The following is a 24,319-nucleotide window of genomic DNA, read 5'->3' on the forward strand; positions in this document are numbered from 1 at the left end:
AAATACCACGCAGAGCAGATCTCAGATGTATCATCCCTGAGCCTAGCTATGCTTAACATAATGCATCCATTACTAATTATGAACCTGCAAGTCCACGTAGATCTGTGTCGCAATGCTGTATGTTGCAGAGATCCAAGTGGTACCTCAGAAATGCGCTCCCTAAGCTGTGCTTAGACATCTTTGTAACACCCTAGCAATTGGAGAAGGTTCATTTATGTAAGTCATGTTCTAAATTTGAATAACAAAAAGTAGCATAGGTCATCCTGCTTGCAAATATCTTTCACCTGTGCCTCTTGAGCCAGCAAGTGCCTAGAGGAAGTATTTCCGCTGATGGTACCGTGGGTACAGGCCCTAAACGCCTAGAGACACAAGTATGTCCAGCGCAGAGACAGAGTCAGCTGCCATAGTGTCCTTTTAAAAAAAAAAAAAAATCTGGGGCTTTAATCTTTCTTTACATGTAATTTTGAGAGCTGGCAGCCTCCGTAGTTCAGCAGCGAAAGCAGATGCTTAGCATACCCCAAATTACTCATAAGAGCTCAAATCTTCATCCCTGCTCAGGCACAGTGGGTGTAGCAGTCATCCCCCTGTCTCCACTACAGGTGTAATATACAGACACATAGTCAGAAGTAGCACCCCTCAAATCCTGAGTGAGAGAAGGCAGCGTTATCAAGAAAACAGTTATTGGTATTTTTCATCTGCTCTGTTTTTATTGTGACTTTAGTGGCTCTGCAAGAAACAGTCTGGATCTGGATCTCTGTTTTCTGCATCTGGGGTAGCTGGAAATTGGAGTGTGTTACTCGAGATACCAAAGGGCTGCACACAGGGCTTTCCTTCTCAGACACTGCTGGTGGCTTTGCATCCAGCATTGTTATTCCCATCGTACGCTGGCAGAAGGGGTGTCAGACAAACGGTGTCTGTGAGCGGAAGACTTGATTCCTGCCCAGGCATGTTAGAGATTAGGTCTCTCTGACTCTACAAATTTTGTTTCCCGCGGTTTTCAGTACTGGTGTGATTAGCTGCTCTTGCTGTTCTGTTGGGTGGTGCCAGGTTAAAGACAACCTGTCAGGCTTGGCTTCCTTGAAGAATCTATGTTAGAGGCTGGGAACTACCAGGAACTATTTGTTACTGGGGATTTGCCCACGTAAAAGACTGCTGATACCTACCTCTTATTCAGCTCCTGTAAATGCTAAATCTGCCATTTCACCTGCCTTGGAACATCATACTGCGTCCTCAGAGCCCCAGAGCAGTCACTGGGATTGCTTTTACAATGGGGAAAATCTATCCTCTTGCAGAGTCAGTAAGGACCGCCCCAATCCTCTGTAGATCATGAGGAACTTAATCGGTTATGGAGCTACTCAAAGCTGACAAATGCTTCAAAGTCATCAAACAATTTTAAAAACCAAGAATTCATAAGAATTTAAGTGGTTTTTTTCATAGGCAGCTATCAAACAGAATGCATCTTAGAGAACATGCTCTGAGTAGCTCACTCCCGAGTAGCTAGGTAGCGAGGAATGACACAAAAAGCAAACTGGGGAGACGTGCAGAAAGCATCAGGGAGTCAGAGCTGACTGTTTTCTTTACTCTCAATTCAACTGTTTTTTGCCATGAGGAGAGTACAGGAAAATAAAGAAAATTAACACCCAGGAAGGGACAATGACAACTGATTAGTGCATGGTGTTGCAGCAATATCTTCATTGCACTGATAGATGACAAGAATCTTGTAATGAGAGTTTTCAGGGAAACAGCATTGCTTGCAAACTCAGACATCAACGATCATTCACCCGGTCAACAGATTAGTGTTGTTCATGGAGCAGCCAACTGTCTGCAACAAATAAGTACGTTTTCTCAGGATAAAAAGGCAAACTGAGGATTACAAGGACCCACGCTCTTAATCTCTAGACAATCCTCATTTCAGGTTTCTTACCTCTTCTTAAAGTCTTGGAATAAATAACATATTGATTTCCCTTAAAACTTAAGAATGTGTTCACTGTTAAAGTATTCACGCTGCTTATAAAAGAGTAGGGATTATTTTGCTTTTAAGCCTTCCTCTATCAATGTGAAAAGATATCTATTCTGCCAAATTTGTCCATAATCTTAAAGATTTCAGGCAGGAAATATATATATATTTATACTTGTTTGACCTGTTCTTACAGGGCTTACTTCTCAGCTACTAACTGGAAGGGAAAAGGTATTTGGAAACTGTTTGTTTATACCACTGTGTGTCAATGCATATATGTAGATGTGAAGGAAAGCCCGTAAATTGGGGTCAGTACAGGGGTTTACGTGAGCTCTTTTCCCTGCCTAACCTGCACTTGGAGCTGTCTTTTCTGCTAGTGATACCTCTGAGACCAAAGGATATATCTGTCTGTGAAGGCACATTGTATATAGTCTCTCTCTATATATACATTATACTATTATGTAGTATGTGGTTTCTTGGTGCTGACCTCCCAACCTGTCCGTAACATCTTGCTACATTTAGCTGGTTGGCACATAAACTCTCTTTTAATTGCTCTGTTTCGGCAGTTGTGAAATATATTCTCAGGAGCTGAGCCCCAGCAATATGTATCTTGAGAGAAGAAAACAGCTACGGACTGCCTGCTGGGGATGAACTGATCAAAAATACCTGCTTTACTGGACGAGGCAGCTGAAGCACTTGCTGCTTAGGCTTTGCTTGACTTCTGACTTGTCTTTCTCTGAAAGCCATGTTGTTGATGATCTGCCCCAAGTCAGATTTACCTCACTGAGAGCAAAATAGGATGCACTCAGTGGGGAAAAAAGTAAACATTGGAAGGTATCATTTTGTCCTGTAAGTGTGATACTTAGTCCTCAAATAGAGATAGGCATAATACATGCTAATACCTTGCTAGTTCTGGCATTTTGATCTGCAAAACTTCTCCGTAGTTGGAACGCTGCTGCCACATCTAGAGAGCAATTGTTGCTTGTAAGCTGCTTAAATATTAAATGGTTATTGATTCTTATCCTGGGGAACTCAATAGTTTAAGCCAACTGAAACCTCTGTCTAAAAGACTCGGTCCTTGATAAAACTGGATGTGATAGAGCTTGAAGAAAGAATATTGTAGAACAGCTTTAGAGGGGTGGGGGGGGAAGGCATGGACATTACTGCAACTGAGGTGTTGCTTCATGCTAAGCAAAATAGCCTGAAATCATGGCTTGAATTTGTCTGGAGTTCTTTTGGGACCAAACGCTGGTCTCACTGGCTGCAGCAGTAGAGGAATTTGCTTTTAGAGGATATTCGTGCTGAAAGAATTTGCTCTACAGGTAGGCACACAGGTGGATTTCTGATGGATTTAGAAATAAGGTAGTTCCGAACTCAGAGACTGGAGATAAAGGCTGTTACCTTCTCTTGTGGTTCAGGTTGTCTCTCTCAGTGACTCTTGTACAAGCTACTAATAGTCTCCAGGCGAGGTTATTCAGTATTAAGTGCTTAGCCCTCGAAGATCTTCAGAGAAGAAACCAAGGAAGTAAAGTATGTATTTCTACAAATACAGAGTATTATTCCATCCAGCCATGGCCCTTTCATCTGAAATGTATAACCTGTCAAGTGCGTTTCACAAGTCAACTGATTTGTCACTTGTCTGTATGTACAGGGGTCGGAGTCCAACTCACATACTATCGTTTAAGGAGTTTTCCTTTGTATTTTTCTCTGTGGAACATGCTTTTTCCATAGCAGTCTGTCCGAGCCCAAAGTTTACATGTTGAACAGAGAAGAGCAGTTTGCAAAGTGGATTTAAACTTCTTCAGAGTTTGAGAAGGTTCTGTTTTGAATTAATTTCTCTTCGCTATCTATTGCAGGTTACAAAATCTATACTATATATTTTTCTCTTCCCACATGACTTCAATAGGGTCTGGGTTTGATATCGCTCTCCAGGCTATGTTTTTCCTTTGTCTTAAAATTGTCAAACATTTTAAAACTAGCAAGCTCCTGATTAATAATTCATTTCCTTCAGCAAACAGGTCTTGCCTGGGTGGTTACCTTGAGCCAGTTCTTACTAGTGTTCTTGCAGGCGCAGGAAGCATTCTCCCTCTTTGGAGGCTGCTGTGACATCTCTTTAGACAATTATAACATAAAGCTAAGTGAATTAGTATTGATTCCCGTACTAGGAATAACAGGAATGCAACCTAATCACCTCTCCAAATCACCAAGGCATTCCTGACTGAGGATGGAATGTTAAAAATGTATGGAGAAAAGAGGAATCTTGTGTTGCTGCAGGCACCGTATGTGGCAGGCACCTAGGCAGGCAGGCCTCGCTCCCAACCTGGTGAATAAGAAATATTTTTAATATTATAGTTGGTAGATACAAAAAGTAGCTTTTCCCTCCATGTTGCATGGCTTCTTGAATTATGTTTCTTTGTTATATTGATGACAAAGATTAATTAGTATTTCACAAGTTTCACTCAGAAGTTCAAACTCTCGTAGCATTTCCCCCCTGTTTTGTTAAGCACATCTACTGATGCTCTCGCTCGCTTGCTAAGTGTTTCTTCCCTTTCCCTGTTCAGCTGAGCAGGTCAGGAAATTAATTACTGTTATTATGGGCTAAAGGCACTTAAATGCAAATACAGTTGAAGAGAAAGATGTAAAATTGTTCAAATGTTCTGAGCAACTTCTTTTCCTACCTGAATAGTAATTCCCTCCGCTCAGCCTTAAATAGGCTAAATCCTGCTGCAAACAAATATTGAGATGCCAAAGCAGAACAGTATGTTATGCTGGACAATTTACAGACGTTATACTGTGCATACTGAAAATCCTCTTGCAAGGGCCTAAATACCTGGGCTGTTGTCAGATGTGTTGCTGATAGTAAAAAAGAAAATAAATAAGAAAGAGTACATTAGAGTAGGATTTTTCATTAAGGAATGCTGACCAGCTTTTCTTATCAACCTACTTTGTAGGCCGTATTTGATTAGGTACAGGAAACTATTCTTAAGTATACTTTTCCTCGTAAAGGTCACACAAGTATTCAAAAAATGTCATGCAGAGATTTTGCTGTGCATCTAAGACCTAATCAAATTGCAGCAAGGAAATGAAGTACTTAAAAAGCAGATGAAATTAGTTTTGGAAATGTTTAGCTTAAAATACTGATGTTTACACACAGGGCTGAATTTTGAGAGAGATTTGTTCTTCATTGAGCTTTTCTAAGCACACTTCTTTCATACTTCATTGCCTCAGTTTTGCAAAAGGGAAGGCAGAATTGCATCTTCAGTGCAGGTGCAATCCAACGTCACCTGCTGCCTCCAGCATTTATGGGTCAGGAGTCCCCCCAGCTAGTGGCGAGGCTGCGTGACGCACCGGGCGTACCTTCCATAAAACTGCGCCTTATGGGTGGCAGGTAAAATGACAGGGGAACCGTACAGCTCACAGATTAGTGTCATTTACAGATGGACTATATCTCTTCCAAAAAAAACCCCTCTATCAAATAATCTTTTTAGTTGCTGTTTGTGTGCAATGGGTAGAGACAAAAACCTAGACTCAAACGTGTGAGAAATGTGTGACTAAGCAGTTTTTCTTCACTAAGCACTTACAAAGGTATGTTTTGGAGGACAGAAAAAAGAAGCTTTTATTCAGAAAATCCTTGCATATCTTGAAATGTAATACAGGAATCTGTGAAAACATTAAATTAAAACTGATAAGAATAGAATATACTTTTTCTCATCCACGATTAGCTGTAATGGAACCTCTGTTACATTTTTCAGTGTGGCATTCCCTGCCTCCTGTAGATGAGCCCCAAATGTTTAGTGCCTTTATTCCAGAGTGCTTCAAAACACAAGTCAAATTTATTCAGTATTCTTTTTGTTGTTGCTATTAATTTTGTGATGTCAACAGACTCTACAGCAAATTACAATAAATGCAATGGTGGGTGAATGAACTTTCATTAAAAAATATTGGAAAAAATCGTGAAATAAAAACAGTGGTCAGTATGTATCTTGCTGACATAGAAAATACATATCTAAAAATTAATTTAAGCAAAGACTGGATTAAGAGATACCTTAACCTCGATATGTGAGCACCTCGCCGAGTGGGAAATGACTCGTACTAGAGCGTTCCTTTGTCGAACAAGCCAAGGCCTGGCTAGCAGTTGAAGTCAGCAAACCTGTTCCTAGGGTGAGCGTACGTGGTGTAGCAAGAAGAGAGCCAGCTGGCTACTGGAAAAGTTTACCATGGGAATTCCATGGCTGTCATTTGAGATGGAGGCATTAATTTAACCATCTGTATGTGAAGTAGATGTAGGAATTCTGCCATCCCTCCAGCCTGAAATTTCACTGTGTACATGTCACGCATGCAGTTGCACATAAAATAAGTTCTCATGTCTATTTTCTTTCTTCACTGTGATTATATGACGTGAAAGAAATGGGTTTTGGTCTTGAGGAGTATGGTAAAATGTATTTTGCCATACACAAGAGCAGTGAAGTCTTTTGGGGCATCTTTATTAAGCACGAGTTACTAATAGGTTGTCTCAGAGGTTAAAAAGAAAGAAAATAACATCAGTTGAAAGCCTCAAGTCTTGAAAAGCCCCTTATTAGCCGTTTTTCTCTTCAACTTTTGTTCCATTCCTTTTCCTGTCACTCTGTCATTCATATTTGTTTAATATTCCTGAGCTGCAAATAATTTTTAAATTAAAATGTTCATATTACAGGATGAATACAGTTACTCATTTAATTGCTGCCATGGCACAATAATAATCACCAAGAGGAGCTGTGGCACTCTTTAACCAGTGAGGATCAGGAGAGATTCCCCTTACAGCAGAGAAATTACGCACGTGAAGGTTGGTTTCTCAAAATTAAAGGCCAGTTTGACATGCAGTGGTTCTGGTGATTCATACAAGTGAAAAATATGAAACATTCCTCTGAAAATAGGAACCTTCTCCAAGTTTTTCACTTATTTTTAACCTGAACCTCATTCTCCGAGAGTCTCTTTAAAATTTGCATACAGACATATCTGTTTGCCTTTTTCCTATTTGGAAATAACTATTTCCAAACAGGAAAGTTATTTTCCTGCTTAACGTTTTTCTCCGTTTTAAAGATTTTTATTTTTTTTCCCTGGAAGCAAGAAATTTGTTCACATCTATTAGCATCATCTGCTAAACGAGCTTAAAGCCATTGAACTGGATTCAGGTAAAACCATACTGAGCTCAAACATCAGCCCTTCGTTCAGGGAAGGCTTTGAGTGCCTGATGTTTAACGTTGCTGCAAGCGTGGCAGCGTGGGAGACACTGGCACATCACCTGGAGAGTTAGCCGTTAGCCTTGTACAGTGTAAACATGTTAAATATTCCAGGGGTGTGCTATTTTAAAGTAAGGTTTCCAGCTCCGTAAAGTGGAGGTGTTTGACTATTAGTAGAGAGTGACATTGCCTGAACTTGCTCACCTTTGACATTATTGATAAACCACAGGGTAGCTTATAAAGAGTAAAATCACCTTTTATCTTTCAGTTTTGTACAGTTGCTAATACTTACGTGCATTAGAAGCTATCGCCAGTCTCTGTGGGCTTAATTACTGGGGGGGAGGGGAGGCTTGCATATTCAACTGAATAGTTTTTGATATTAAAATACTGCTTGAAACTCTTGTGCTAGAGCATGAAAAGCTTTCTAGTCTCTCATTTTGCTCCTTAATGGAGGATCAGACACTATCTGTTTACTTGTTCCAGGAACAAATACAAGCAATGGAAGCAAAAATATCCTTTACATAATTTTAATTACTGAAAAAAAGCTACCATTTTATTCTTAATATTTTTAATATATCCACTGAATACATAATCCACTGCAAGCAGTAATCTAGCTTGATGGTTTTTATGGGACTAGCTCTTCAGCTAGCATGAATAGGTGTAGTTTTATTGTCTGAATTACCTCAGCTGTAAGTGGTTCCAGAAATGGTGTTTAAAATATCAGAGTACCCAGAAAGTTATCAGCATACCCAGAAAATGCTAGAGCTTTGAGCACATCTATTCTACAGTGGGAAAAATGCCATGAGATGTTGTCCCTGCTGAACACAGCAGTCAGTCCCTGGCACGCTTGCTGCCGTTACGCTGGCGCTTTTGCTTCCCGTTTACCGCACAGCGTTGAGCAGCAGCAGGATCCTGCGTTGCCCTGAGATCCCCTGAGCGGGTCACCGTGCACCAGAGCCCCAGCACTTGGTGGTGGGAATGTCCCGTCTCCTCCACCCCTTCGTGGCAGGGGCAGCCTGCGCCTAGTGCCACGGCTCTGCCCGGAGAGCACTCCTCCTCTCTGCGCGTGGGGACGTTCCCATTCGTGCTGTATTAGACAGCCTTCCTCTAGCCAAATCTGTGCTGCCAGACACTTACAGCACGGGGCTGGAGGAACACTGTGGCTAAAAAATAATGATCATCTCTCTCCACCACAGCATCTTTTCAATTTTTGCGTAGACCAGATGAGCTGTCAGTTGTGATTTAACTGCGGTTACAATAGTGACCGTTTTAACATCAGTATAATTGACACATTCAGATTTTTTCCCCTCTTTCTGTGATATTAGCTTTCATTTTCTTTCTTTTTTCCCTTTTTTCTTTTTTTTTGGGGGGGGGACGTGGCGGGGGGGGGAAGGTGTTGAAGTGAATCATTCCAGGAACTTCTCTGCACTTCTGTATTCCTTCTCTTTTCACAATTAGACAAACAGCAAGATCACTTTTTTCCCTACAGCAGTTTTAGCACTTGCCACATGTGCTAGTCCTGCTGATCCACACAACATCCTTTTTTTTTTTTTTTTTTTTATTCTTTTAATTATAGAGAAGGAAATGTTAGCACAGTTCAGCTTCTTAAAAGTCATTGATCCAGGTCATTAACTGAGTACAGGGACATCAGGAGGGAAACGCAGGTATTTTACAGAGTACTAGTAGATACTCGTTTTCAAGGGAGTTTTTTATCAATGGATTCTTTCTCAACTCCCAGTTACATTATTTTTCTTATAAAGTCTGCCCGTGGTAGTCGGAACTAAGTTCAAGACATTGTTTTCATTTGCTAATGCATCAGCGCCCGCGAGCTGTGAATAAGCACGTGGTGAGCAGCGGGGCAGCCAGCAGAGGGTTAGAAGTGGGTGCTGCTGAGCGCTTACAGCGATGCTGGGCGATGCAAGAGGAGGCTCTCCCGGCAGTTTACACTAATACTGTCCGCAAAAGGTGGGGACGCTGGGCTAATCGCAGATTATGGAGTCTACGTAAAATCAGCTTTCCTTTGGAAAAAATCCTCTTTCGTGATCTTTTCTGGTCAAGCTGAATATATTGATGATTAATAGAAAATTAAGATAAATCTTTTGTGAAAAGTGCACTAAATATGGACTAAAATCAACCAAGTGTACATCACATCCTATTAATCACTGGACTTCTCTTCTGTCAGCCTGTGCTTTGTCGTGTTCACTGTGTTTTCGTCCTTCTGAGCCCCAGTCACCAGCCAGAGACACTTCTGTGCTCACAGCTGAAGTGATTTGCAACTGCACAGCTCCTCAGGATCTCCTCCTCTCTCAAAGGCTTTTTATTCCACTCACTGCCCATTTATGTCTCAGCAAATTAATCCTTAGCTATGAAATAGAACGGCACTCACACAAGGAAGAAAAAAAAATTACAGAATTTCCACAAACTTATTTGTGAGGAAAACTGTTTTTTTCTTCCGTTTTTTACATGGGTCATCTGTAATGCCCAAACCAGAAATACATGCCCTTGTGCAGCATGATTTTCACAGTTTGGGCTCTTAGATTTTTTTGGTGCCAAGTCTGACACGCTGGCGTTGCTCATTTTGCATGAGTGACAGTAACCTGGAGATATGGCCCTCTCGGCTGCGTACGTGCTGTCAGCACGGGTTATTCACGTCCCGTGGTAGTGGTGAATTGCCCTTCTGATGCAGGCAGAGATCCTATTTGTCTTTGTAGCTGGAGAGCTGGCAGACTCGCTGAAGTTTAACCAGAAGGCCCTCTCAAGTCCCTACGGCTGATTTCGTTATGGCTTTTTTCTTTTTCATTATGTTTGACATTTTGAAGGCTGAGCCTCATTACAGACTGGCAATCTCCAGCACCAGGCTGGGGAAATGAGTTCTGTGAGATGGAGAACATGTGAAAAAGAGTGACCACAAAATGAAAATGAGATTTGAGGCACATTTTTGTCCTGTGATGTAGTCTTGTGCAATATCTGTTCGAAACAAGAAACTAGAAACCAGAGATCTTAAAAATGAGAGCAAAAGCGATCCCTCTCTGCTAGGCGTTTGAGAGACAGAAGTATTTGGTTCACTACGGTGCTTTTATGCTTAGTGTATAAATACCCATTGCTAATCTAGCAACGTTAGTACTTGCAAGGCCAATTCTGCTTTTGTGATTTTTACTTTTTAAATCTAGCTCTCCTTCTGTTTCACCATACTAAATAAATGCTGGTTTATTCTTACGTGGATTGGCTACTACAGCAACAAACTCCTGTACCACAGGCCACGGGAAGACTAAAGCAAACATGGCTCATATGCGTTAAAAAGCTCTACCTCCTGGAAGGCATGGAGCAAGCAGCAGATGATGCAATTTAAGTATTTGCTACTATATTAACATATCAGTGACAAATTAAATTTCATTTGCAAACTTGGTTTCTGCTTTTCTCTGCCTCTTAATGAAGGTAATCTATCTTCTGAGAATGTCAAACTGTGGTCCCAAAATAGAGTAAATTCTTAATAATGTAATCGGATAGCTAAACATCGGCACTTGCCGCAATCTTGGCATTAAGTGTTCTTATTGAAGTCAGTTTCTCCTCATTTATGGCCAGTAGGGTTAGAAATGGTGAGGGAGCAAGCTCTTTCTCCTTCTTCAAATCCCGCCTCTTCCCCAGGTCCGTAGGTAAATGACGTGGCAATGCCGTAGGGCCTTGAAACCAAGCCCTTACCCAGCGATGGGATGGGATGGGAGACGCCACCTCTTGTATTAATTCCCCTTGAGCTGAAGCAGAGCTCAAAAGGCTTTATCAAAGGCCAGGGCTTGTTCGTACCAGGAGCGAACTGGCACCTGGCTTAAGGAGGAGGTACGTGCACCTTAAATGGCTTAGACCGTGTTGGGTAGGTGGAAGAGCAAACAGTCTTTCTGGGCATGAGAAGCTGAGCGACTTTTGCCTACGCTAATGGAGATCTCTGAAAAAGCTGTCTTAATTTCTGTACCTTGGGGAGTTTTTTCACAAGATTGTTGCTACCCTGAAGCTTTTCTGCAAAGCAGTTACGAGTAGGTTACTCTAACTGATCTCTTTTTTGTGAGACTTTGTTTATGACTAGCTTTATAGTTTGTGGATTTATATTAAAACACTATATATCGAGCGAAAACGTGAGGAGAGAGATCTTTTGCCATAGTCAGTTAAGAAAGAGGGTAGACAAGATCAATGGCATTATGCAACATTTCTGCAAAGCCAGAGACATATCCTGGGACGTGGATTGTTGATTGGAAATATTATAATCAACAATTGGATGGTTGATTATAATATTTCCATCTGCTAAAAACTCCTTACTCTTTGGTGTGAAAAAAACATCTTGCTCTTCAGTGTGAAATATGCTGAGCCTTCAGTCCACAACCAGGCTCCGCGTAGTCATCATTATGGTACTGCAAAGATAACAGATGTAAAGGAAGAAAACTAGCTCATAATCAGTTTAAATACTTCATCTTCATTACTAAAGAATTAGAAGTTACTTAGTTTTCACGTAGCGAGCACACCGAGAGAATTAGGATTTGTACCCGGAAATGTACAAGTATTTGACTATTTTTTTCCATTCCAGTAGGAAAAATCCTCAAATTGGATTATTTTTGAAAGGTTAAAATGTTAAAGAAATAAGAATATTGATGGTATGTTATGAAAAACTAAGCAAAATTATTTTTTCAAAAGGAGTCAAAAATCTTCTCACAGTTTCAGGCCCAGTGATAGACTATCCCAAAGCAACCGAGGCAGTGCCCAGCTGGCCAGGCCATGGCACGCCAGACTGACCAGAGCTGTCACGGGGGTCTGGCAAATTAAAATGAAGGGGTTCTACCGAACCCTACCAAAATATTTTTTTTTTTTATTTTCCCTCTTAGACAGAAATATTTAGAGGAAATTAAAACAACTCCTGGGAAATTGACAGAACTATAATTTCCCTCCAAAATAATTCAATGATAAATCCTCAAAGGAAGAACATTACTTACTTTCTGTGCTTATGAACATCACTGAATCTTCCAATATATTGCTTTAATAGTTACTTCTCCTGTAAAAATGTATCCTGCAAGTAGGATGTAGAAACAATTTTAAGTAGAGAGTAGGTAATATTTTGGATTAATCCAGAGGATAATCTTAGATGACTCATGAAACTATTGGCCAGACTGTCATAGCTTGGAAAAATTAAAAATGTATTTCCTTGGTTTTGCCTCCCCAGTGGTTCAAGGAATAATTCTTCAAAACAAAACATCTTTCAGAAATGCGACTGAAATAAAAAGATACTATCTGTTGAAGTCTCAGAATGGGGTGAAATAATAGAAGCAGCAGTGGGATGTGATCCCTGAAAGCTCCAGCCTTGTAGGGGAGGAAGGAATCATACGAGCATCTGATAACTGCCTAGCACTTCAGAGCTAGGAAGTAGTCCCAAATACTGTTGAAAATATAACTGGTGAAAGTAGACTTTGTTTAAATTGTCTGCAGAAAACAGACTATCCGAGTGGCACTGGAACTTTGCAGAAAGACGTACTCAGTATCTCTACATTTGCTGGTGTCGGCAGTCCAGTCTGCCTGCGCTGGAGTCTGACATCCGAAAACCGAGAGAGCGTGAGACAAGAGGCCCTGAGCTGCTCCCGCAGCCCTGGCTCTTGGCCCTGTTTGAGGCAGCCGGCGCCCACCCTCACGGCGGGACGGTGACGTCCCCGCGGAGCTGCGGCTGGGCCTGCCTCTCCCCGAGATCACTGCCCAAAGAGCAGCCGTGCGTTTGCTCCCCTGTGATTTCTCTCCCATTGCAGAGAGTCCTATCGAGCTTTCTCCCTAGACCTGCCTTTATCCACTTCTTTTTTTGACTCTCTGGACAGTGAGGTTCTTGACTGCCCCGGTGCCAGTTTTAACCTGACAGACAGGCGTCTCTCTCTCACGGCGGCTGAGCAGAGCTTCCCTGTCGCACAAAAGGAGTCTGCACGCACGCGCATCTTACTTCAAAGGTGCAAACGAGAAAGAAGAGAAGGAAGGGACAGTAGGAGAGAGGGAAAGAAAGCATTCTCTTTAAAACAAACTGTAAGAAGATAATCTCTTCTTAAAATCAGGCTATACAGCAGAATGGACTTGTGACTGTGATGGTGAGTAAAAGCCCCTTTTGGGAACTGGGAAAACTATTTTAGCCCCTTCAGGATAATTTCAGTGGAGTAAAAAAAGAAGAGCTATGCCAGGAGGGGGTTGGGTACTGTAGCATCCCAGCTTCAGTTTACCTTCAGTAATCTACTGAATTTCAGTAGATTTTCTTACTGAGCACTGGCTCCAGAGAGAAAAGTAGCCCAAGTGCCAATTAAGCATTTCATTTGCTGAGACGACCAAAATAAAGGCTGCAAAGTATGTTTAAAACCGGCAGGCTACCCATTAGAAAATCTTTTCCTAGGTTAGTGCCACAAGTTTCACTACATACACTGCATTCCCCTCTCCTTTAATTTAAAATGGAATTTAATAGATTTCAAATAAACACAGTGTACATGAAAAGATTCATGTATACATGATGGCTTCTCATAACTTTATACATTATAAATACTAAGAATACCTGCAAGATCTTAACAACATTTGCTTTCCTGCAGCTATTTTCAAACCGTTTCTCCCTATAAAGGTTGAAAACGAAGGCGGTTCTGAAAATGTTAGCAAAGTACACAAACATGTATAGATACGAATATACTTGCATACGTTCATCTCCATTGGAAAAGCTGAAGAGTTTCTCTGCAATGCTTAATTCAACCCAGCCGATCGGTCCAACCTACGAACTTACTGCATTCTTAGAAGTATGAAAACCAAGTGCCTGCTAAATGGGGACTTGCTCCAGGAATTCAACAGAGCACTGATGCACATTTTTATTTTATTAATTGAAACAGACCTTTTTCTAGCTCTGATAATTACTGAATAGGGAAAATGTGGCTGTTCCTGCCATTCCCTACTAGGAATACCCATTGAGTCAGCTGGTTCACCAAATTTTGATCAGCTGCCAGGATGAATTAGTGTATAGTTGAAGATCTTGCAGATTAATAAAAAGCATACACATCCTGCTGCCATGTGCAAAATACTTGCAGTGAAAATGTGTCTGAGGAAAATAAAGTATTGGGAAAATAAAGCCATCTGGTGCGTGAACAGCAAAGCTTGCTGAGAAGTTGTGTCTGCCCTGAAACGGGCATCAAACAAACAAACAGAACCCCTCCCTACGATTCTAATATCTTTCAGTTGCTTTAGTTCAATAAATATATTCAATATTTTTTCCTCTCCTCCACTGAAATGTAGTTTACAAGTTTTAGAAGGAAGAGCTGCTTTGAAGTGAATAATTGAACCATTTAATTTTCATTCCCGTAAGACAGAAACAGGAATTTTTTTCCTACACAAAACACTTGAGTGTAAGTTTTGTCTCCTGCAAGAGTTCATCAAAAAATGCATAAATCTGGGTAAGGTTTAGATTTAGAGACAGGGACATTTTTCAGTGAAAAACATTAAGTTGGCAAACATTAAATCTGAAAAGTTTCAGGCAGCTCTAGTGAATAGAGTCCAAAGGCAACTTCAGTCAATGTATTACTGAAGAAAAGCCATAAATGGTATAACATAAGCCTGAAGTAAAAGTTAAATGACAGCCCTAGGGCACAAAACAAGATTGAGCTACAATTATAAAATCGGGCTGTCAATATTTTGATCCTCCAACAATGCAAGTTTATTGAGGAAAATTTCAGTCAGGCTCCAATTTCACACGCCGTTGGAAGCAATAACAAACATACAGCAGATAAGAAACACTTGATGTACTAATGCTCCACGATGTAAGCTGAAAGGAGCAATGAGACAGTTGTCCAATGGCAGCTAAAATTGAGATCCTATTAGCACGTCTGAGTGATTTTCTTAGCTGTTGATAATGGGCAATAGTTGTCTATCAATTTCTATTACCATTAAGACTTTTAAATGTAATGGAATTTTTCAAGAGGGGCCACTCTCGAAACAGTCTTTATTCCTTTTTTGAGCTTTTTTGTTTATATTGTTTTATACCTATGTAACACTACTACTAACATCACTCGACTTGTTTGTGTTCTGTAGAATTGAGAAAAGGATCTGTAAATCTGTGTAAATGAAAATGTCTTGAATGCGAGCAATCTACTCAGTAAAATATCCAGGGTCACATGTCAAGAAATACTCCTCAGAGATCAGAGAGGAGTGTTGCAAGCTGACCTGTGCTGGCCCATCAGTTGATGTTGGCTTTGGCTTCAAGAAACTTGTGAAGTCACGCAAACCTCTGTGCGTGTGTGTATTTATATCTCTGTTGCCTTAGAGCTCAGCCTCAAGGGCCAGCACGTTGCTGAGGCTGCCAACAAAGAAGTCAATGTTGACGTGGGGTTTCCATTTGCTGCCTCATTTCTCTCTGCCTGCCACACTGAAGTAACACTCTGAAGGATTTTTCTTCATTGCTGACCTTAACAGAATTCATACATAAAAGGAGAACACTTAGTGTTCTGCTACTGTTTAGCTCTGTTCCAAATTCCGTGTGTTCAATGTTGACTCACAAAGTTGTTGAATTAAAGAGTACAAGATTTCCAAAGTCAAACAAAAACCTGACATCCTTTTCCTTTCCATCTATCACTATCGTTCTGCGTACTCAAAATATTCTTGGTTTATTAATGGCGAGTCTGGGGGAAGGAAGATCAGAAGTACTGCAATAGCTTGCCAAAAACTGCCTAGTTTTAGAAACGTAACTTTAGTTTGATTTCGCCATTTGGAGTGTAGCATATTTTTGTGAAAAACACATTGACGACATAAACAAATACTTCTCCCCCTCTAAAAAGCCATTCTTACAATATCTATTCTCACCTTCAGATACTCAATGCCACATTTTCTAAATATTCATCTTGATAGAATTTCAGATTTTATGCGTAATACAAGATCTGTTCTTTCCTTTCCTGAAGCATCCTCCTTGACCTGTGATCCAACACTGTCTTTATCGAATTGAATTTCCATTGTGTTAGGAAAGGAATGTTTTTACATCTTCTATTACTTGTATTGATAAAAGCCGAGTTCCGTGTTATCTTACAGTCTTTCAGCCTATCGCACTGTCACATTTTAGGCTAGATTGCCATGGTATCTCTGGGAGAGGTCGATAATGCAACTCGATGAAAAAGTAATATGGCAACGAGGAATGCTCAGCTGGTTTCCCAGCAGCTGAGCCTCTGCCGTAGAGGCTTTGATCAGATTTAAAAGGGATTTGGTACCCTATGGACAGGCACACAGACTGTTACATCCCTAAAACCTGATTTCAGGGGGTTTGAGCACTTCCCACCCGCTTGACAAACTGACCTGCTTTTGTCCCTGATGAATGGGACCTTACTGGAGTATCAGTGAAATGAGAGAGGGAGGTTTTGAATCAGGTTGACTATTTCAGAAGGGTTACGTGTATGTTTAGCCATAGTGAGTCGAAACTCTGCAGCCCCCACTATCCGTGCGACTGCCACTCATAACTAGGTCTCGTAGGTGCTGTACGTGGATGGCAGAATCGAGTGTGTGCCTGTACAGCAGCAGCTTCACTTACGCATGTATTGCCTTCAACTGATGATCGACGCCGGTTCGCACAGAGTCCCTTGGTTTTTAATTGGAGTGAAGAGGGTAGACAGAGGGGGGCAGTAACTTTTTAAATTAACACTGTGGCTTTCTAATGACCGAAAAAAAATAATTCAGAGGTTCATTAAAGCTAATGTTATACATATTGTTATTCAGGAAAGCAATTAACCAGTTTAGATATTAACATGTCCCTAATGTTCTTCCAAATCTGAGTATACAAATCATAGAGATTAGTAATCATCATTCTGGATTAGGTGATGGATTACCAATTAAAAAAAAAAAAAAGATAGGGGGTCGGTAGGGTTATGTCAAGAAAAGGAAATCATGCTATTTGATCAATGCATCCAATTAAAACTGTCTGAAAGAGCTCAAATTTAATCATAGACACTGTGAAGTGCTCACAAATGCTCTAAAGACCAATAATTGTTCATACAAATTATTTAGAAGAAATTTTGTAGAAAAAATGTGCTGGAGAAAATCTAAACTCTTCACGGTCAGTTCTGGAGTAGAAACTGCCAAAACTCATTAAATTATTCACTAACCATCATTTGTTCAGCTCAGTGTATTACAAAAGTTATTGATCAGGTAGTTTCTAGTAGTTGGTTGTATTTACGGAAATGTGTTTCTCTTCCCTCCTGTTATTTTGTAGTACGTTGGGGTTTTTTTTCAAAAAAATGCAGAGGTATTAAGTTATGCATTATTTATAACATATGCTTAGCACTCAGATAGTACACTAATGGGGATGGCACAGTTAGAAGTCTCTAACCTTTTCAATATTGCATTTCACTTTTTCAAAATGTGCAGCTTGTGCCTGAATAATATATTGTAGATAATGACAGAAAAGCCAAGCAAAATACCAAGTCATAATATATATGGAAGACTAAAAGCTTTCTGGCGGATATCTATCAAACTCTTTCTTGTTTGAAAAGTATGATTTATTTTCTTTTTTCTTTTTTTCTCTCTCTGCTTCTGCACAGCAGAGCTCTCCCCAGGTGGAATTCAATAGGTTATTACCCTATGGTAGCACAAATTCTTGACTTCAGAGACCGGGCGGTATTGCCTATAACGTGTCATAAACACTTGAAAGTCAGTTTGGCATCTACAGAGGAATACAACTGATCATTAATGGGTTAATCTCTACAGCAGGTGATCAGAAGGTACTTTCCACAGTTAACTGACAGAGACAAAAACGCATCACATCAGCTTGAACTTCAGCTGTGAACTTGGAGAGTCTGGGAGGAAATTTCCCCTAGGACAGAGTGGCCGTAGAGTTCCCTGTAATCCCGGGCTGAGCTGGTGTGTGCTGAAGGAGGCACGTGCCACAGCGGTGACAGCACTGGCATTGCTTTTGAAGCATCGCACTGGGTCTTGCCACAGGGATAGGAGATCCGCTTCCAGTGACATAGAAGACAAAACGTAAACCCAGATTTCAAAATGTACAAAGATGCATTAGTCCTGCAGCACTCGCCGAGATCAAGGAGGGGACAGAAACAATTTGTAAATTGCCAGAAAATCTCATCCAACTTGCTTGCAGGTTAGCCTCTTCTAAAAGCAAGAGAAAAATACGACAAAGAATATTCAACCTTTAATTACTCTGACTTGAAATATCTTTTTAAATCTCTTGGAAGGAATAGAAGAGTTTAAGACTAGAAAGGGTTACTGTAATAGTTTATGGTTACCTGTATTTTATAAATGAAGGCTTAATATTTATTGCTGTCTTACCATGTCCCAAATCTCCCTAACTTTATCATAATGTTATTTCTGGATTTGGCCCATACGTGAAATCAAAAGTAGAAAAATTCCTTTGGAGTGTGGATGAAAAGTCCGACTGTGGGTGTGGATATATAATAACCTTAGCTATGACTGTGATGTTGAATATCCATCAATAAAGCGTTTGTGTGTCGGTGGATCTTCAAGCGAGACGTGTGAATGTAAGTGCTAGACTGTACCGTTCCCGACGCACTGGGACTGTCGGCTCAGCAAACACGTATTGTCACGACAATCATCTGCAAAATAACTGAGGCTAATTTCAGTATAACTTCTGGGAGTTTCTGTGTCAGCAGCTACATATGCTTGATGTCTAATGCTAATCTATGCCAATATTTAAAGTGCCTAATGCTTTAATCCTAAAATATTTTCATGTTTTTATTTTCTATAGCTACTGCGGGCTGGCAAGATACATTGTGGCAGCAACGGGAAAGTATTAGACACTGGTCTAAGGAGACAAAGAAGCTCTGGAGAAAGGTAATGACTAGGAACGGGGAAATTCATGGCCCTTTCTAGGGCCAAGGGTTTGTGTCCCTCTTCTGGTTGCTTTGTGAGGGCTATTGTAATGCTAAACCCTTTTTCATCAGTGGCCTAAGGACAAGAAATGTTTGGGCATTGCAGATTATTTAGACAATTGCGTCCTAGTTCATAACTGCTGAAGCATCATCCAGAAGGAAAATGCAAAGTTAGACTCACCCATCTGGAGATGCATCTTGGGACTGAGGTGCCTGATCAACAAGGTTTATGTCTGAGATTTAACATCTTGAATTTGAGTTGCTTTCAAAGTAGTTGCAGGAATTAAGCAGAAGTGATTTCTAATGAGGAACTGCAATTGGTTCCTTGCTCCCTGGCAAACTGAAAAAGACACAAAATCAATCAAAACTCTGTGTAAATTATTCATCTGACTTTGCTATGAGTTTAGCAAAAAACCCAATCTGGCAGCAGTAAAAGGCCCTTCGTTCCGAGGGGCGGCGGAGCCCAGCTCAGGAGCCCCAGAAGGCAAAGAGGGCTGTAGAAGGCACTGCTGAGCCGCCGCCTCCAGTCTGTGCCTCGCCTCCCCTCGCTCTCGCCACAGTCCTGCTCGCCTGACGTTTGCAATTTGCCAGGCTCTGCTGGGAATACGGCAGTGCATTTAAACGCGGGGACAAGCGCTGGCGCAGGTGACGCAAACGTTTCACACCCAGTCTTAAAATCCGAGGCACCGTTTTGGATTAAGAGAACAAATGTTCAAGCCCTGGAGCACTACGCTAGTGAGAGGGAGGTTTAATGAACTCCTGAGAGGTGGTTTTTCGGCTGGTGGAAACTGGCACAGCTTCAATGGAGCCCACAAAAAAACTAGCCCAGGCTTTATACAAATATACAGTAATGATCTCTCCCTCTTCTGTTGGGAAGCTTTTATCCTTAAGCGCTATGTTCCATGAGGATTATCCTCATCGGTTTTTCCCCATTTTAAGATATAAGCTCTGGCCTCTATATCTAACTGTAGCATTTTCTGTCAGACAATGAGGCAGTACTTTGGAAGGGTAGCTCATGCACTGAACTCGGCTGTCAAAGCTACTCGTGCTGCCTCGGGTAATTGGCCACTCACAAATCTTTATCTCAAGTCTAAAGGTAAATAACTATTAAAAACCCTAACCTAAACTGAAGCCGTAAATTATCCCTTTTACTCCTCTGTTTTGCTTGGATTTACTCAACCTATAAATCAGAGCTGAACAAGAAGTCTGCAGAGTGATGGCCACAAGGATCTTTATGAGGTCTCTAGCCATAAATTTCAAAGCTGAAGAGGCTGAACCAGAAGCATCTGAGCTCTCCTCACCACACCGTTCGCACGCTCGCTCACTTCTGCCAGCTCCCGCAGTGTCACATGAAAAGGGATTCTGCCCATTCTTAAAAATTTGTGTAATTGTTTGGGGTTTAGTTTTTGAAATGCGGGAGGAGGTTGATGGGTGCCAGGACTTCTCTGCAGCGAGCCGTGGTTAGAGCAGCCACTCAGACCACGGCAAGGCAGGATCTGGCTTCCTCTTGAGCCCCTGTGGTTTGGACTCACGTGCCCAGAAGTGTGCAGGGAAGCAGGGCTGTTCAAGAAATCCAAGTTTCACGGACCAGGGAGAGCAAAGGAAATAATGGCTGAAAGAATTGTGGGGAGGTTACAAGAAATGATCCTTGGGTCAGGGACTGGAAGTCAGGACGAGGGAGGGAGGGAGGGGGCCCTGCTGGACCGAGCCTCCCGTCTCCTACGGACCATTTCCAGGGATCATCCTATCCCCCCGACTGTTAAACCCAGGGGAAGCAAACATTTAGGTTTTAAGTAATTTGTCGCAGCTAAGTTAGTATTCTGTCTCTGAAAGCTGCTGTTTTACTTTCCCTCTCAGCAAGCTTGGTCCTCGCCCATTATGAATCTGATTAAAATCCATGTCCTGGGGTCTGACAAACCTAGTGATAAAGTCCCGGCGCAGTAGGGACTGCCTGGGGAAGTTAACTCGAGCTCCTGGGTGCTGTTCCAGCCTGCAAGGCAGAGGAAATCTATGAAATAAAGATTTGCTTATCTCTGTCTGGCTTCCTGTCCTTCCCGCCGCTGGCTGAATGCCTTGGTCTGCTCGCGGAGCTCTGCTGCGCACGTAACGGCGGGGGCTGTTACCTACTCGCCTCTGGGTCCCATTCTCAAATCTGCAACAGTCCCATCAATGTGCGGCGTGGCTTTTGTCTGAATAAAATGTATTGATTTCTTATCTGAGTGCCGTAGAAACGTACAATACAACGCTGCCAAGATTTACGACCCCTAGCTCCATAGCTAGATTGAGGATAGTTTCAGGCAGGGGGTAACTCCGTGTTGGAATGTTCCTGCTTTTTTTAAACGCTGCATTGTGTCTGCTTTCTCTGTTATGGAAGTAGGTCAAGGAGTTTGTTTTCTGGCATTTCCCCCTCTGTATCTGTCTGTTATATCTTTGCAGTCAAACCCTTCTTTAAAGTACAGGCCAATTAAAAATTCAGGTCTTTTGTTCTTAGACTACAACATTTGGAAAACAGGGGTTTGGGATTAAGTCCTGAATATGTATTTCAATAATGTTGCTTGAAGACAAACTTCAGAAAACTCATGTTTTTCTGGGCCTGGAGTGCTTTTTTCTTTACTGCTGCTGTTCTGTAAATGATGTTTTTTCACTTGTGTCTCACAGTTAAACAAAACCGTACCGTTTATAATAGTAATACCAGATTCTCAGACAAATTTACCTGATTTAGCCAACAGACATTTTTGTAATACCCGCAGAGAGGATAAAATAACTGGATTTTCCCATTTATATGCTAGGGTTGGATTTTACCTCTCAGTATTCTAAATATATTTTCCTCAGAGGGAGACTATAGTCTAGATTTCAGTGAAATGACGACACTGGCTCTTTCGAACCTGCTCGACAGCAGTTTATAGTCTGTCTTGGTGCTAACTTGGAACAGCCTAGACCACAGTTCCTCATCTTGGTCAACAGGCTCCCAGTTCTTCTGTGGTGTGAGTACTGATTTGTTCATGTCTCTCCCATGCCGTATATATGCTGTATAATGTATAGCATTATATTAGTGTTAAGCATAAACCATGTGAGTTACTATAGCTAAAGCATGAGAAGGAGTAGACAGTATTTAACTTCCTTGTATTCCGCCATCCTAAATGTAGAAAAGCTAAGGTCTTCTATACACGATCTCTGCCTGTCTGTCAGGCCATTCTGACTTAGGTTCTGCATTTTTCCTTTTGCTTGGGTGTTGCATCCCCTTGCACACCAAGGCTGTTTGTCTGTATCACCTGTTATTCCTGCTGCCTGTACTCCCGCATGCAGATGGCACAGAACTTCATGAGCCCTGTAGAAAGCCAGTGCCCATCAGCACCTGAAACGTGTTGCCCTTCTTTCTTCAGTTCTAAATACTTTTTAAAGCTATTTTGCCACATATTTTCCCGGTGTGCTTGTTCCGCTACAGACCTGCGAGTCGTCCTCTTCTCCAAGTCACTTCAGGTGGAGCTTTTCCTCGTGCAGCTCGGACACCAGCAGAGCAATCGTACGCTGTGGTCTCGCTCTCCAGTTACAAAACCAGCTCCCAGAGCTGGGGAGCGGCCGTTTGATGGGCCCGGGCAGTGGCACGTGGGCTGGGAGCTCCAGAGCGTGAGACTGACACACTAGTGCCGGGGTGGACCTCGCCTCACCTGCCTCAAAATAATTCATTTAATGTTTTCTATGTAGAAGGAAGCTTTGGGCAACTTTTAATGGCTGGTGAGGGTGGGGTGATACGTTTTTTCGTTTCTGGAGAAGTAGCAGGAAAGCTGTTACATCCCTCTCCTGTAAACACAGACGGAGTGTTGGATGCTGATTTGTGACACTTGATCCCCCAGCCTCTGCTGAGTCCTTTGAATGCCCATGTGGACGCATCAGTGTAGAGGAGGAACCCTACTCTGGCTCTTCAGATTGAGGTAGAGGCTGGCTCACAAGTAACCATGGCAACCAGGCTGTCACTGTCAGCCTCGAGGCATGTACATACCAAAAAATAAAAAAGCCCAAATAACGCTACAACACACATTAGCACTCAAGCTCATTTGGAAATCTGTCTCTCAGCTTTGTTCCTTACAGATGTTGACGGCTGTGGCTATCACATGCAGGCAGGAATATTTTTTCCGTGCTTTATCTGCTGCATCAGCAGCAAAAATCGTTCCTGGTGGTACATGTATAGGCTTCCAATTAAAAGGGGATATTTGAATTTCAAGTTGCAGAAACACTGAAGACAATTTTGTACTCACCTTAAAAAGTTTCGTCTCTCACACAGTTCCAAAACCAGCACGCTCACAACCACAGCTATAACATTCAGCTCTGTGTTTTCACAAAAGAGCCGTTTCGTCACTCTGGTTCACGTCAACTCTAGTGACAAGTTACACTTTATTGCTGTCAACAAACAAAGATGTTCTTTCTTTTTCTTTCCCTGCAAACTCCCCTTTTTTCTTTTTTCAATCGACCATCAGGTTTGAGTTTTGAAGGAGAGGTGTGGATGTGCTTTACAGTATTTTCTAGAAGGCTACCGGGGGGTGACAGAGTGAGCTCACAGAAGCTCATGAAGGAAGACATTGCTTTATATTTTCCTAAGAGAGTAAATAAAGGTTTTGGGGTAGGTTCGTTGCTTGGGAAGGATTTCATCCCATTTCTAAAGAGGACCAGAGAGGTCAGTTCCGCACAAGTATCCACGTTGGTCAACTGTGCCTCGCTGTTACGGAACTCATTTTCAGTCCTTGGGCTGAAGTCCTCCAGCCGCCAGGACAGGTACAGCAGGTGGGACAGCCCGCAGGCGCCCGCCGCCACCCCCTTAATGCGCGCGTCAGGGGGTCGGCGGCACCGCGGGAGAGAGCCTCCAGCACAGACTGCACCACCACCTCCTCTTACAGCTCATGTTCTCTGCCAACAGCATCCCTTTCTTCATGCAAAGCAGAGGCACGGCGCGATGGCTTCATCACTCGCGTTGCCAGAGTGGCCGCGCTGGTGATTTCCACGTTCGTCTCTCACAGTCCGGATGGGACGGCAGAATTTCAGCTATGCTGTACAATTTCCCCTGTGTGTCCATGCGTGTGTCTGTGTGTGCGCCTGTGTCAGTGTATATGTCTGTCCGTGTGTGTGTCAGTCTGTCTGTCTCTATATGTGTGTGTGTCTGTGTGTGTCTATATGTATGTGTCTGCGTGTATCTCTATATGTATGTGCGTCCCTATATATGTGTGTGTGTGTCTGTGTGTGTCTGTGTGTATCTCATTATGTATGTGCGTCCATATGTGTGTGTG

General features: G+C 41.9%; 1 long non-coding RNA gene across 2 annotated transcripts in view; it reads left to right on the forward strand.

Annotated features, from left to right (window-relative positions):
• The window catches only part of LOC141740241 (uncharacterized), a 47,080-nt gene extending 26,310 nt beyond the window's left edge, over positions 1-20,770 (forward strand). The window contains exons 3-4 of one of the 2 annotated variants that reach the window (XR_012585931.1): positions 18,917-19,002; positions 20,232-20,770. This is a non-coding gene — a long non-coding RNA (uncharacterized LOC141740241). Of the gene's footprint in view, positions 1-18,916; positions 19,363-20,231 lie in introns of those variants that run through there. The other variant, XR_012585932.1, reaches the window with a different exon arrangement.
• Positions 20,771-24,319: the final 3,549 nt, after the last annotated feature.

This window comes from Larus michahellis, chromosome 3 (assembly GCF_964199755.1).
Source record: "Larus michahellis chromosome 3, bLarMic1.1, whole genome shotgun sequence".
In the NCBI taxonomy this organism is placed as follows: domain Eukaryota; kingdom Metazoa; phylum Chordata; class Aves; order Charadriiformes; family Laridae; genus Larus; species Larus michahellis.